The sequence below is a fragment of the Poromitra crassiceps genome (assembly GCF_964638095.1).
Source record: "Poromitra crassiceps genome assembly, contig: HAP1_SCAFFOLD_263, whole genome shotgun sequence".
NCBI lineage: Eukaryota > Metazoa > Chordata > Actinopteri > Beryciformes > Melamphaidae > Poromitra > Poromitra crassiceps.
In genome coordinates, this window is record NW_028152134.1 from 192,055 (window position 1) to 205,555 (window position 13,501).

Here is a 13,501-nt window from a genome sequence, read left to right on the forward strand (position 1 = left end):
GGGGGGGGGTTCATAATGATCATGAGCCCAAAATGTAAATTCATTACCCCCGCCCCCCCCCCCAAAAATAAAATAATAATAACACCGCGCTCTTCAAGTTAAAAGGTATTGGTTCAAACTGTACTTACTGGCTGAAATTATGATTATTATTATCATTATATATACAGTATATATATATTGTTACAGAGTGATATGTGATTGACATGTGATTGTCAGGGACCCCCTTGTTTAATTATAATATGTCAATTTACGTCTTTGCATCAGAGGATCAAACAGGAAGTGGGAGTGGCTTAGAGATTATATCCGTGGCATTTCAGGTGCGCAGGCCCCCCCCCCCCCCTCTCTGCCATGTTGGTCTGCTAGTCTGATCAGGAAGCCATGTATCGCTCCTGTTCCCCAGTGCTCTATAAAATAGGTTATACACATTCAATAGCTCCCATATTTTTATAGGAGATGTAAGAGGCTTTGATCCACGTCCCACCGTCAAAAAACGCAATTGACGAACATACTCGTCCTTGGCACTCTACGTTAGTATTTGAATTGACGAACATACTCGTCCTTGGCACTCAATGAGTTAAGAGATATCCTTGTCAGTGGATGGCTGTTAAACACTGTCTGAAATTAAAAGACTACAGTTACCTTAGCAGGGGGCAGCTTCCGCTTCACTGCTCCGCCGAGTCAGCTTTCTGAGGCACCACAGCTTCTTGCTCCTCCTCCTCCTCGCTGCCTCCGCCAGCGTTACTGCCCTCGCTGTCAGACGAGCTGGCAGGCTGCAGATGAATCTGGATAAGGAGAGATGAGTACGTATGAATTTTCTCATTAAAACATACTGATATCTTAAAACCGTAGGTCCCTGGCACATCTGTCACCAAGTATTGTAGTCGACAAATGTCGACAAAATGTGTAACCCCCCCCCAGACACACACACACACACACACACACACACAGTGTCTCACACTTGCAATTGCAACATTTCAATAGGAAGAAATTCACAAGTTGATGTACAGTTGTTTTGCTAATGAGTTCTACAACAACGGACATGACGCAGACTACCACAGACATCACAGATTTCGACCAAATGATCAATTATAGAAATGAGGATGATAAACGACAAAAGATCAACAGGCAGGTGAAAAATCTGTGGATAATACAGGATGAGACCTGAAGGGAGAGTAACTGCTAAATCGATAGCAAAGGAATCTATCAGATTCTGTTTCAATTTACAAATATGCATATTTCCCTACTAGTAAACAAAGTTAGCCGGTGTGACAGCCTAACTGGTCGCTCCACTATCCTGTCTCCATACAATATGCGTGCGTGTGATTGTTGTTTACTGTGCGTGTGATTGTTGTTTACTTCCTGCAGCAGCTGTTGTGCACTTCTGTCCGCATATTCAACAACTCCACAATGAAACACTGAAGTCTCCGGCGGATGAAAACTACCCTTCTTTGCTTTTTTACCATCTTTTAATCTCCACTGTGCCTGTCCAACAAATAAATAAACTTAGGCTGTCACACCAGGGCTAGAGTCAGACACTCACGCCTCGCGCCACTTGGCGCTAATGGAACTAGGTTCCATTGCCGTTGCCACCCAGTGACGCGGTTTGTTTACCAAAATACTGCTCGGCTGATCCCTCGTATAGCACTTGTCTTAGTGACAAGCAAGACAACAGTAAACGGACAGGTTTTGGCATTGAGTTTGGCGTTAAGAGAGCGAGCTCCGACCCCCAGTAAAACAGCAGGAGTAACGTTAACTCTAGCCCCATAACATGACGCCACTGTACTTACTGTAGCCTACAGCAGTCAGTAAGTACAGTAAGTGGCGTCACGTTAACTCCAGAGTGTCCCTACTTAAGCTTAAGCTTAGTTTTCATTACATGTAGCAGCATTTAAATACAGTACTGCGAAACGCTCATCCCATAATACAAATGTTCGCATCGCATCCCATAATAGTATGATGATACTTGGGATGCCATTGCGAACATAGATGCGAACAGGTTAGCTAAAAGTTTAGCGTCACCAGCGAGGGGCCCCACCGTTGCGGTCGAGGTACATTTCGAAATCCCTCCAGGCCTGAAAATCTTTCTAGGGGAAACACTGCAGGAGGCGAGACATAACGCTGCAACGAACGCGGCTTTCACAGTCTGTGTTAAAGGGGCTATAGATTGAGACAGCTTTCCTGATTTCCCCTCCCCTGATCAGGTAACATAATGACTTTGGAAAAACAGTTAGCAAGCACGACTCCCATAAAGATATATAAAAAGTATACGGGTGCCTGGGTCGGAGGATACTAGTAGGTGACAGATGTCCCGGCACACGCGGTTTAAGAAAAAATATCTTATTTATTGTGGGCAAGCAAGGTGATGAACGTTTCGCCTAGAAGCCTTCTAGGCGAAACGTTCATCACCTTGCTTGTATAATAAGATATTTTTTCTTAAACCGTGTGTGCCGGGACATCTGTCACATAATGACTTTCCCACACTGAGAGGCTATGTTCAAGTGAGTGGATGTACCCGATGGAAGTCAGCAAAGGAGCTGTGGTGGTCATTGCTGAGGTGTCATATATCCTATGGAAAAAGAAAAGAAAATGCACATTCAATTTAGAGATGTAATTCCAAAACAAGTAGTGCAGTGCAAGTGCTTTAAGCTGTGTCAGCCCCACCTAATCGTGTTGTCCATACAGGAGCTGAGCACTCTGTTCCCTGTACTAGGGGAGAAATAAGCACTGGTTATGCTTAAAGAGTGGCCGTGCAGCTGGCAGACCGCCTGGCTCTCGGTCTTCTTCAGACAGCGGCTATCGTAAATACTCACAAGCCTGCAGAGAAGAAGGAAAATTAGTTTGGACTATTTATAGACTGGACAGACTACAGCTGAACTGACTACAAGCAGGCAATCCAATTTAACAACTTTAGAAAACAAATGATCAAAGTGATTACTGCTCTGGAGAAAATATAAATTAATCAAAGATATGAGTCATACCTGCTCTCGGCCACTGCAAAGTACTGCTTGTTTAGTGGATGGACGCTAACACAGTGAAGGCTCTTGGGGTTGAGGGTGTAGAGGGTGTGGAGGGACTCATGGGAGTTGCTGCAGAGAAATTAAAAACATTAAGAGATTAGAAGCAGCTTTGTACCAGTCTGGAAAACATTATGCATGTTTCTGACAATGTTGTTTATGATTAATAAAAAAAGAGAGCAGGCGGTTAGCACTCTTCATGCTTACTGACATTCAACATGATGAAGAGAGATGGTAAAGAATAGAGAAGTGCTGCATTTTTTAAATCATTAATACAACAGTTGAAGAAGATGGCAGTATGTTACCCTGGGGTGCGCCTATCCACAATGGCAACATCTCCACCAAATTGCCCGACAACTAGTGTCATACAGTCATGTGACAGGAAGTCAAAGGTTTTCAGGCCATCTTCAATAGAATACACCTGGTAGGAAGTAGAAAATGATTCAGATCAGCTGGTGAAGTAGGAATATCTTAAAACTGGAGTGGGTTTACAATTCATGCACGATTTTACATCAACTTAATGAGGACATGGAATGTTTTTTTAAACATCTCCACTGATTTATAAGTTTGTTGCAAAGCAGTAATGAGTAAGTCCAGAATATTTCAGCAAAATTAACAGATGTTGTGCTTGAGGGCGGCTGTTCCAACTACAGATTGTTTATTTTTTCTATATGCACACATCCAGGGAGAATCGAATTGAAAACCTTAACAAGCGTTAATGACCCATGCCAGCAGGCGGGGGAGGATTTCTCAATGCAGAAAATATATAGAGAATATATAGAGAAGGTAAACACTGTCCATCTGCTTATATTACGGAGATTGTAAACTGATGCAAAGTGGGTTGAAAATCGGCAAAGCCTTCCTTTAATTACACATAGCTGCATCAAGACTTGTTTGTGTAAAAACTGTTCCTGAAATGGAACCTGTACACCTGTGATGTCAGCCCCAGCAGAATGTCCAGCAACAAGTGATGTCACAGGTGTTTAACACCCATTTAGAATCCTACCCTTTTCTCCATACTGTATTTCTGCCCTGGGGGCCTGTATCTTATTATAATATATATAGGGGGGGGGGGTTCATAATGATCATGAGCCCAAAATGTAAATTCATTACCCCCGCCCCCCCCCCCAAAAATAAAATAATAATAACACCGCGCTCTTCAAGTTAAAAGGTATTGGTTCAAACTGTACTTACTGGCTGAAATTATGATTATTATTATCATTATATATACAGTATATATATATTGTTACAGAGTGATATGTGATTGACATGTGATTGTCAGGGACCCCCTTGTTTAATTATAATATGTCAATTTACGTCTTTGCATCAGAGGATCAAACAGGAAGTGGGAGTGGCTTAGAGATTATATCCGTGGCATTTCAGGTGCGCAGGCCCCCCCCCCCCCCTCTCTGCCATGTTGGTCTGCTAGTCTGATCAGGAAGCCATGTATCGCTCCTGTTCCCCAGTGCTCTATAAAATAGGTTATACACATTCAATAGCTCCCATATTTTTATAGGAGATGTAAGAGGCTTTGATCCACGTCCCACCGTCAAAAAACGCAATTGACGAACATACTCGTCCTTGGCACTCTACGTTAGTATTTGAATTGACGAACATACTCGTCCTTGGCACTCAATGAGTTAAGAGATATCCTTGTCAGTGGATGGCTGTTAAACACTGTCTGAAATTAAAAGACTACAGTTACCTTAGCAGGGGGCAGCTTCCGCTTCACTGCTCCGCCGAGTCAGCTTTCTGAGGCACCACAGCTTCTTGCTCCTCCTCCTCCTCGCTGCCTCCGCCAGCGTTACTGCCCTCGCTGTCAGACGAGCTGGCAGGCTGCAGATGAATCTGGATAAGGAGAGATGAGTACGTATGAATTTTCTCATTAAAACATACTGATATCTTAAAACCGTAGGTCCCTGGCACATCTGTCACCAAGTATTGTAGTCGACAAATGTCGACAAAATGTGTAACCCCCCCCCAGACACACACACACACACACACACACACACAGTGTCTCACACTTGCAATTGCAACATTTCAATAGGAAGAAATTCACAAGTTGATGTACAGTTGTTTTGCTAATGAGTTCTACAACAACGGACATGACGCAGACTACCACAGACATCACAGATTTCGACCAAATGATCAATTATAGAAATGAGGATGATAAACGACAAAAGATCAACAGGCAGGTGAAAAATCTGTGGATAATACAGGATGAGACCTGAAGGGAGAGTAACTGCTAAATCGATAGCAAAGGAATCTATCAGATTCTGTTTCAATTTACAAATATGCATATTTCCCTACTAGTAAACAAAGTTAGCCGGTGTGACAGCCTAACTGGTCGCTCCACTATCCTGTCTCCATACAATATGCGTGCGTGTGATTGTTGTTTACTGTGCGTGTGATTGTTGTTTACTTCCTGCAGCAGCTGTTGTGCACTTCTGTCCGCATATTCAACAACTCCACAATGAAACACTGAAGTCTCCGGCGGATGAAAACTACCCTTCTTTGCTTTTTTACCATCTTTTAATCTCCACTGTGCCTGTCCAACAAATAAATAAACTTAGGCTGTCACACCAGGGCTAGAGTCAGACACTCACGCCTCGCGCCACTTGGCGCTAATGGAACTAGGTTCCATTGCCGTTGCCACCCAGTGACGCGGTTTGTTTACCAAAATACTGCTCGGCTGATCCCTCGTATAGCACTTGTCTTAGTGACAAGCAAGACAACAGTAAACGGACAGGTTTTGGCATTGAGTTTGGCGTTAAGAGAGCGAGCTCCGACCCCCAGTAAAACAGCAGGAGTAACGTTAACTCTAGCCCCATAACATGACGCCACTGTACTTACTGTAGCCTACAGCAGTCAGTAAGTACAGTAAGTGGCGTCACGTTAACTCCAGAGTGTCCCTACTTAAGCTTAAGCTTAGTTTTCATTACATGTAGCAGCATTTAAATACAGTACTGCGAAACGCTCATCCCATAATACAAATGTTCGCATCGCATCCCATAATAGTATGATGATACTTGGGATGCCATTGCGAACATAGATGCGAACAGGTTAGCTAAAAGTTTAGCGTCACCAGCGAGGGGCCCCACCGTTGCGGTCGAGGTACATTTCGAAATCCCTCCAGGCCTGAAAATCTTTCTAGGGGAAACACTGCAGGAGGCGAGACATAACGCTGCAACGAACGCGGCTTTCACAGTCTGTGTTAAAGGGGCTATAGATTGAGACAGCTTTCCTGATTTCCCCTCCCCTGATCAGGTAACATAATGACTTTGGAAAAACAGTTAGCAAGCACGACTCCCATAAAGATATATAAAAAGTATACGGGTGCCTGGGTCGGAGGATACTAGTAGGTGACAGATGTCCCGGCACACGCGGTTTAAGAAAAAATATCTTATTTATTGTGGGCAAGCAAGGTGATGAACGTTTCGCCTAGAAGCCTTCTAGGCGAAACGTTCATCACCTTGCTTGTATAATAAGATATTTTTTCTTAAACCGTGTGTGCCGGGACATCTGTCACATAATGACTTTCCCACACTGAGAGGCTATGTTCAAGTGAGTGGATGTACCCGATGGAAGTCAGCAAAGGAGCTGTGGTGGTCATTGCTGAGGTGTCATATATCCTATGGAAAAAGAAAAGAAAATGCACATTCAATTTAGAGATGTAATTCCAAAACAAGTAGTGCAGTGCAAGTGCTTTAAGCTGTGTCAGCCCCACCTAATCGTGTTGTCCATACAGGAGCTGAGCACTCTGTTCCCTGTACTAGGGGAGAAATAAGCACTGGTTATGCTTAAAGAGTGGCCGTGCAGCTGGCAGACCGCCTGGCTCTCGGTCTTCTTCAGACAGCGGCTATCGTAAATACTCACAAGCCTGCAGAGAAGAAGGAAAATTAGTTTGGACTATTTATAGACTGGACAGACTACAGCTGAACTGACTACAAGCAGGCAATCCAATTTAACAACTTTAGAAAACAAATGATCAAAGTGATTACTGCTCTGGAGAAAATATAAATTAATCAAAGATATGAGTCATACCTGCTCTCGGCCACTGCAAAGTACTGCTTGTTTAGTGGATGGACGCTAACACAGTGAAGGCTCTTGGGGTTGAGGGTGTAGAGGGTGTGGAGGGACTCATGGGAGTTGCTGCAGAGAAATTAAAAACATTAAGAGATTAGAAGCAGCTTTGTACCAGTCTGGAAAACATTATGCATGTTTCTGACAATGTTGTTTATGATTAATAAAAAAAGAGAGCAGGCGGTTAGCACTCTTCATGCTTACTGACATTCAACATGATGAAGAGAGATGGTAAAGAATAGAGAAGTGCTGCATTTTTTAAATCATTAATACAACAGTTGAAGAAGATGGCAGTATGTTACCCTGGGGTGCGCCTATCCACAATGGCAACATCTCCACCAAATTGCCCGACAACTAGTGTCATACAGTCATGTGACAGGAAGTCAAAGGTTTTCAGGCCATCTTCAATAGAATACACCTGGTAGGAAGTAGAAAATGATTCAGATCAGCTGGTGAAGTAGGAATATCTTAAAACTGGAGTGGGTTTACAATTCATGCACGATTTTACATCAACTTAATGAGGACATGGAATGTTTTTTTAAACATCTCCACTGATTTATAAGTTTGTTGCAAAGCAGTAATGAGTAAGTCCAGAATATTTCAGCAAAATTAACAGATGTTGTGCTTGAGGGCGGCTGTTCCAACTACAGATTGTTTATTTTTTCTATATGCACACATCCAGGGAGAATCGAATTGAAAACCTTAACAAGCGTTAATGACCCATGCCAGCAGGCGGGGGAGGATTTCTCAATGCAGAAAATATATAGAGAATATATAGAGAAGGTAAACACTGTCCATCTGCTTATATTACGGAGATTGTAAACTGATGCAAAGTGGGTTGAAAATCGGCAAAGCCTTCCTTTAATTACACATAGCTGCATCAAGACTTGTTTGTGTAAAAACTGTTCCTGAAATGGAACCTGTACACCTGTGATGTCAGCCCCAGCAGAATGTCCAGCAACAAGTGATGTCACAGGTGTTTAACACCCATTTAGAATCCTACCCTTTTCTCCATACTGTATTTCTGCCCTGGGGGCCTGTATCTTATTATAATATATATAGGGGGGGGGGGTTCATAATGATCATGAGCCCAAAATGTAAATTCATTACCCCCGCCCCCCCCCCCAAAAATAAAATAATAATAACACCGCGCTCTTCAAGTTAAAAGGTATTGGTTCAAACTGTACTTACTGGCTGAAATTATGATTATTATTATCATTATATATACAGTATATATATATTGTTACAGAGTGATATGTGATTGACATGTGATTGTCAGGGACCCCCTTGTTTAATTATAATATGTCAATTTACGTCTTTGCATCAGAGGATCAAACAGGAAGTGGGAGTGGCTTAGAGATTATATCCGTGGCATTTCAGGTGCGCAGGCCCCCCCCCCCCCCTCTCTGCCATGTTGGTCTGCTAGTCTGATCAGGAAGCCATGTATCGCTCCTGTTCCCCAGTGCTCTATAAAATAGGTTATACACATTCAATAGCTCCCATATTTTTATAGGAGATGTAAGAGGCTTTGATCCACGTCCCACCGTCAAAAAACGCAATTGACGAACATACTCGTCCTTGGCACTCTACGTTAGTATTTGAATTGACGAACATACTCGTCCTTGGCACTCAATGAGTTAAGAGATATCCTTGTCAGTGGATGGCTGTTAAACACTGTCTGAAATTAAAAGACTACAGTTACCTTAGCAGGGGGCAGCTTCCGCTTCACTGCTCCGCCGAGTCAGCTTTCTGAGGCACCACAGCTTCTTGCTCCTCCTCCTCCTCGCTGCCTCCGCCAGCGTTACTGCCCTCGCTGTCAGACGAGCTGGCAGGCTGCAGATGAATCTGGATAAGGAGAGATGAGTACGTATGAATTTTCTCATTAAAACATACTGATATCTTAAAACCGTAGGTCCCTGGCACATCTGTCACCAAGTATTGTAGTCGACAAATGTCGACAAAATGTGTAACCCCCCCCCAGACACACACACACACACACACACACACACAGTGTCTCACACTTGCAATTGCAACATTTCAATAGGAAGAAATTCACAAGTTGATGTACAGTTGTTTTGCTAATGAGTTCTACAACAACGGACATGACGCAGACTACCACAGACATCACAGATTTCGACCAAATGATCAATTATAGAAATGAGGATGATAAACGACAAAAGATCAACAGGCAGGTGAAAAATCTGTGGATAATACAGGATGAGACCTGAAGGGAGAGTAACTGCTAAATCGATAGCAAAGGAATCTATCAGATTCTGTTTCAATTTACAAATATGCATATTTCCCTACTAGTAAACAAAGTTAGCCGGTGTGACAGCCTAACTGGTCGCTCCACTATCCTGTCTCCATACAATATGCGTGCGTGTGATTGTTGTTTACTGTGCGTGTGATTGTTGTTTACTTCCTGCAGCAGCTGTTGTGCACTTCTGTCCGCATATTCAACAACTCCACAATGAAACACTGAAGTCTCCGGCGGATGAAAACTACCCTTCTTTGCTTTTTTACCATCTTTTAATCTCCACTGTGCCTGTCCAACAAATAAATAAACTTAGGCTGTCACACCAGGGCTAGAGTCAGACACTCACGCCTCGCGCCACTTGGCGCTAATGGAACTAGGTTCCATTGCCGTTGCCACCCAGTGACGCGGTTTGTTTACCAAAATACTGCTCGGCTGATCCCTCGTATAGCACTTGTCTTAGTGACAAGCAAGACAACAGTAAACGGACAGGTTTTGGCATTGAGTTTGGCGTTAAGAGAGCGAGCTCCGACCCCCAGTAAAACAGCAGGAGTAACGTTAACTCTAGCCCCATAACATGACGCCACTGTACTTACTGTAGCCTACAGCAGTCAGTAAGTACAGTAAGTGGCGTCACGTTAACTCCAGAGTGTCCCTACTTAAGCTTAAGCTTAGTTTTCATTACATGTAGCAGCATTTAAATACAGTACTGCGAAACGCTCATCCCATAATACAAATGTTCGCATCGCATCCCATAATAGTATGATGATACTTGGGATGCCATTGCGAACATAGATGCGAACAGGTTAGCTAAAAGTTTAGCGTCACCAGCGAGGGGCCCCACCGTTGCGGTCGAGGTACATTTCGAAATCCCTCCAGGCCTGAAAATCTTTCTAGGGGAAACACTGCAGGAGGCGAGACATAACGCTGCAACGAACGCGGCTTTCACAGTCTGTGTTAAAGGGGCTATAGATTGAGACAGCTTTCCTGATTTCCCCTCCCCTGATCAGGTAACATAATGACTTTGGAAAAACAGTTAGCAAGCACGACTCCCATAAAGATATATAAAAAGTATACGGGTGCCTGGGTCGGAGGATACTAGTAGGTGACAGATGTCCCGGCACACGCGGTTTAAGAAAAAATATCTTATTTATTGTGGGCAAGCAAGGTGATGAACGTTTCGCCTAGAAGCCTTCTAGGCGAAACGTTCATCACCTTGCTTGTATAATAAGATATTTTTTCTTAAACCGTGTGTGCCGGGACATCTGTCACATAATGACTTTCCCACACTGAGAGGCTATGTTCAAGTGAGTGGATGTACCCGATGGAAGTCAGCAAAGGAGCTGTGGTGGTCATTGCTGAGGTGTCATATATCCTATGGAAAAAGAAAAGAAAATGCACATTCAATTTAGAGATGTAATTCCAAAACAAGTAGTGCAGTGCAAGTGCTTTAAGCTGTGTCAGCCCCACCTAATCGTGTTGTCCATACAGGAGCTGAGCACTCTGTTCCCTGTACTAGGGGAGAAATAAGCACTGGTTATGCTTAAAGAGTGGCCGTGCAGCTGGCAGACCGCCTGGCTCTCGGTCTTCTTCAGACAGCGGCTATCGTAAATACTCACAAGCCTGCAGAGAAGAAGGAAAATTAGTTTTGACTATTTATAGACTGGACAGACTACAGCTGAACTGACTACAAGCAGGCAATCCAATTTAACAACTTTAGAAAACAAATGATCAAAGTGATTACTGCTCTGGAGAAAATATAAATTAATCAAAGATATGAGTCATACCTGCTCTCGGCCACTGCAAAGTACTGCTTGTTTAGTGGATGGACGCTAACACAGTGAAGGCTCTTGGGGTTGAGGGTGTAGAGGGTGTGGAGGGACTCATGGGAGTTGCTGCAGAGAAATTAAAAACATTAAGAGATTAGAAGCAGCTTTGTACCAGTCTGGAAAACATTATGCATGTTTCTGACAATGTTGTTTATGATTAATAAAAAAAGAGAGCAGGCGGTTAGCACTCTTCATGCTTACTGACATTCAACATGATGAAGAGAGATGGTAAAGAATAGAGAAGTGCTGCATTTTTTAAATCATTAATACAACAGTTGAAGAAGATGGCAGTATGTTACCCTGGGGTGCGCCTATCCACAATGGCAACATCTCCACCAAATTGCCCGACAACTAGTGTCATACAGTCATGTGACAGGAAGTCAAAGGTTTTCAGGCCATCTTCAATAGAATACACCTGGTAGGAAGTAGAAAATGATTCAGATCAGCTGGTGAAGTAGGAATATCTTAAAACTGGAGTGGGTTTACAATTCATGCACGATTTTACATCAACTTAATGAGGACATGGAATGTTTTTTTAAACATCTCCACTGATTTATAAGTTTGTTGCAAAGCAGTAATGAGTAAGTCCAGAATATTTCAGCAAAATTAACAGATGTTGTGCTTGAGGGCGGCTGTTCCAACTACAGATTGTTTATTTTTTCTATATGCACACATCCAGGGAGAATCGAATTGAAAACCTTAACAAGCGTTAATGACCCATGCCAGCAGGCGGGGGAGGATTTCTCAATGCAGAAAATATATAGAGAATATATAGAGAAGGTAAACACTGTCCATCTGCTTATATTACGGAGATTGTAAACTGATGCAAAGTGGGTTGAAAATCGGCAAAGCCTTCCTTTAATTACACATAGCTGCATCAAGACTTGTTTGTGTAAAAACTGTTCCTGAAATGGAACCTGTACACCTGTGATGTCAGCCCCAGCAGAATGTCCAGCAACAAGTGATGTCACAGGTGTTTAACACCCATTTAGAATCCTACCCTTTTCTCCATACTGTATTTCTGCCCTGGGGGCCTGTATCTTATTATAATATATATAGGGGGGGGGGGTTCATAATGATCATGAGCCCAAAATGTAAATTCATTACCCCCGCCCCCCCCCCCAAAAATAAAATAATAATAACACCGCGCTCTTCAAGTTAAAAGGTATTGGTTCAAACTGTACTTACTGGCTGAAATTATGATTATTATTATCATTATATATACAGTATATATATATTGTTACAGAGTGATATGTGATTGACATGTGATTGTCAGGGACCCCCTTGTTTAATTATAATATGTCAATTTACGTCTTTGCATCAGAGGATCAAACAGGAAGTGGGAGTGGCTTAGAGATTATATCCGTGGCATTTCAGGTGCGCAGGCCCCCCCCCCCCCTCTCTGCCATGTTGGTCTGCTAGTCTGATCAGGAAGCCATGTATCGCTCCTGTTCCCCAGTGCTCTATAAAATAGGTTATACACATTCAATAGCTCCCATATTTTTATAGGAGATGTAAGAGGCTTTGATCCACGTCCCACCGTCAAAAAACGCAATTGACGAACATACTCGTCCTTGGCACTCTACGTTAGTATTTGAATTGACGAACATACTCGTCCTTGGCACTCAATGAGTTAAGAGATATCCTTGTCAGTGGATGGCTGTTAAACACTGTCTGAAATTAAAAGACTACAGTTACCTTAGCAGGGGGCAGCTTCCGCTTCACTGCTCCGCCGAGTCAGCTTTCTGAGGCACCACAGCTTCTTGCTCCTCCTCCTCCTCGCTGCCTCCGCCAGCGTTACTGCCCTCGCTGTCAGACGAGCTGGCAGGCTGCAGATGAATCTGGATAAGGAGAGATGAGTACGTATGAATTTTCTCATTAAAACATACTGATATCTTAAAACCGTAGGTCCCTGGCACATCTGTCACCAAGTATTGTAGTCGACAAATGTCGACAAAATGTGTAACCCCCCCCCAGACACACACACACACACACACACACACACAGTGTCTCACACTTGCAATTGCAACATTTCAATAGGAAGAAATTCACAAGTTGATGTACAGTTGTTTTGCTAATGAGTTCTACAACAACGGACATGACGCAGACTACCACAGACATCACAGATTTCGACCAAATGATCAATTATAGAAATGAGGATGATAAACGACAAAAGATCAACAGGCAGGTGAAAAATCTGTGGATAATACAGGATGAGACCTGAAGGGAGAGTAACTGCTAAATCGATAGCAAAGGAATCTATCAGATTCTGTTTCAATTTACAAATATGCATATTTCCCTACTAGTAAACAAAGTTAGCC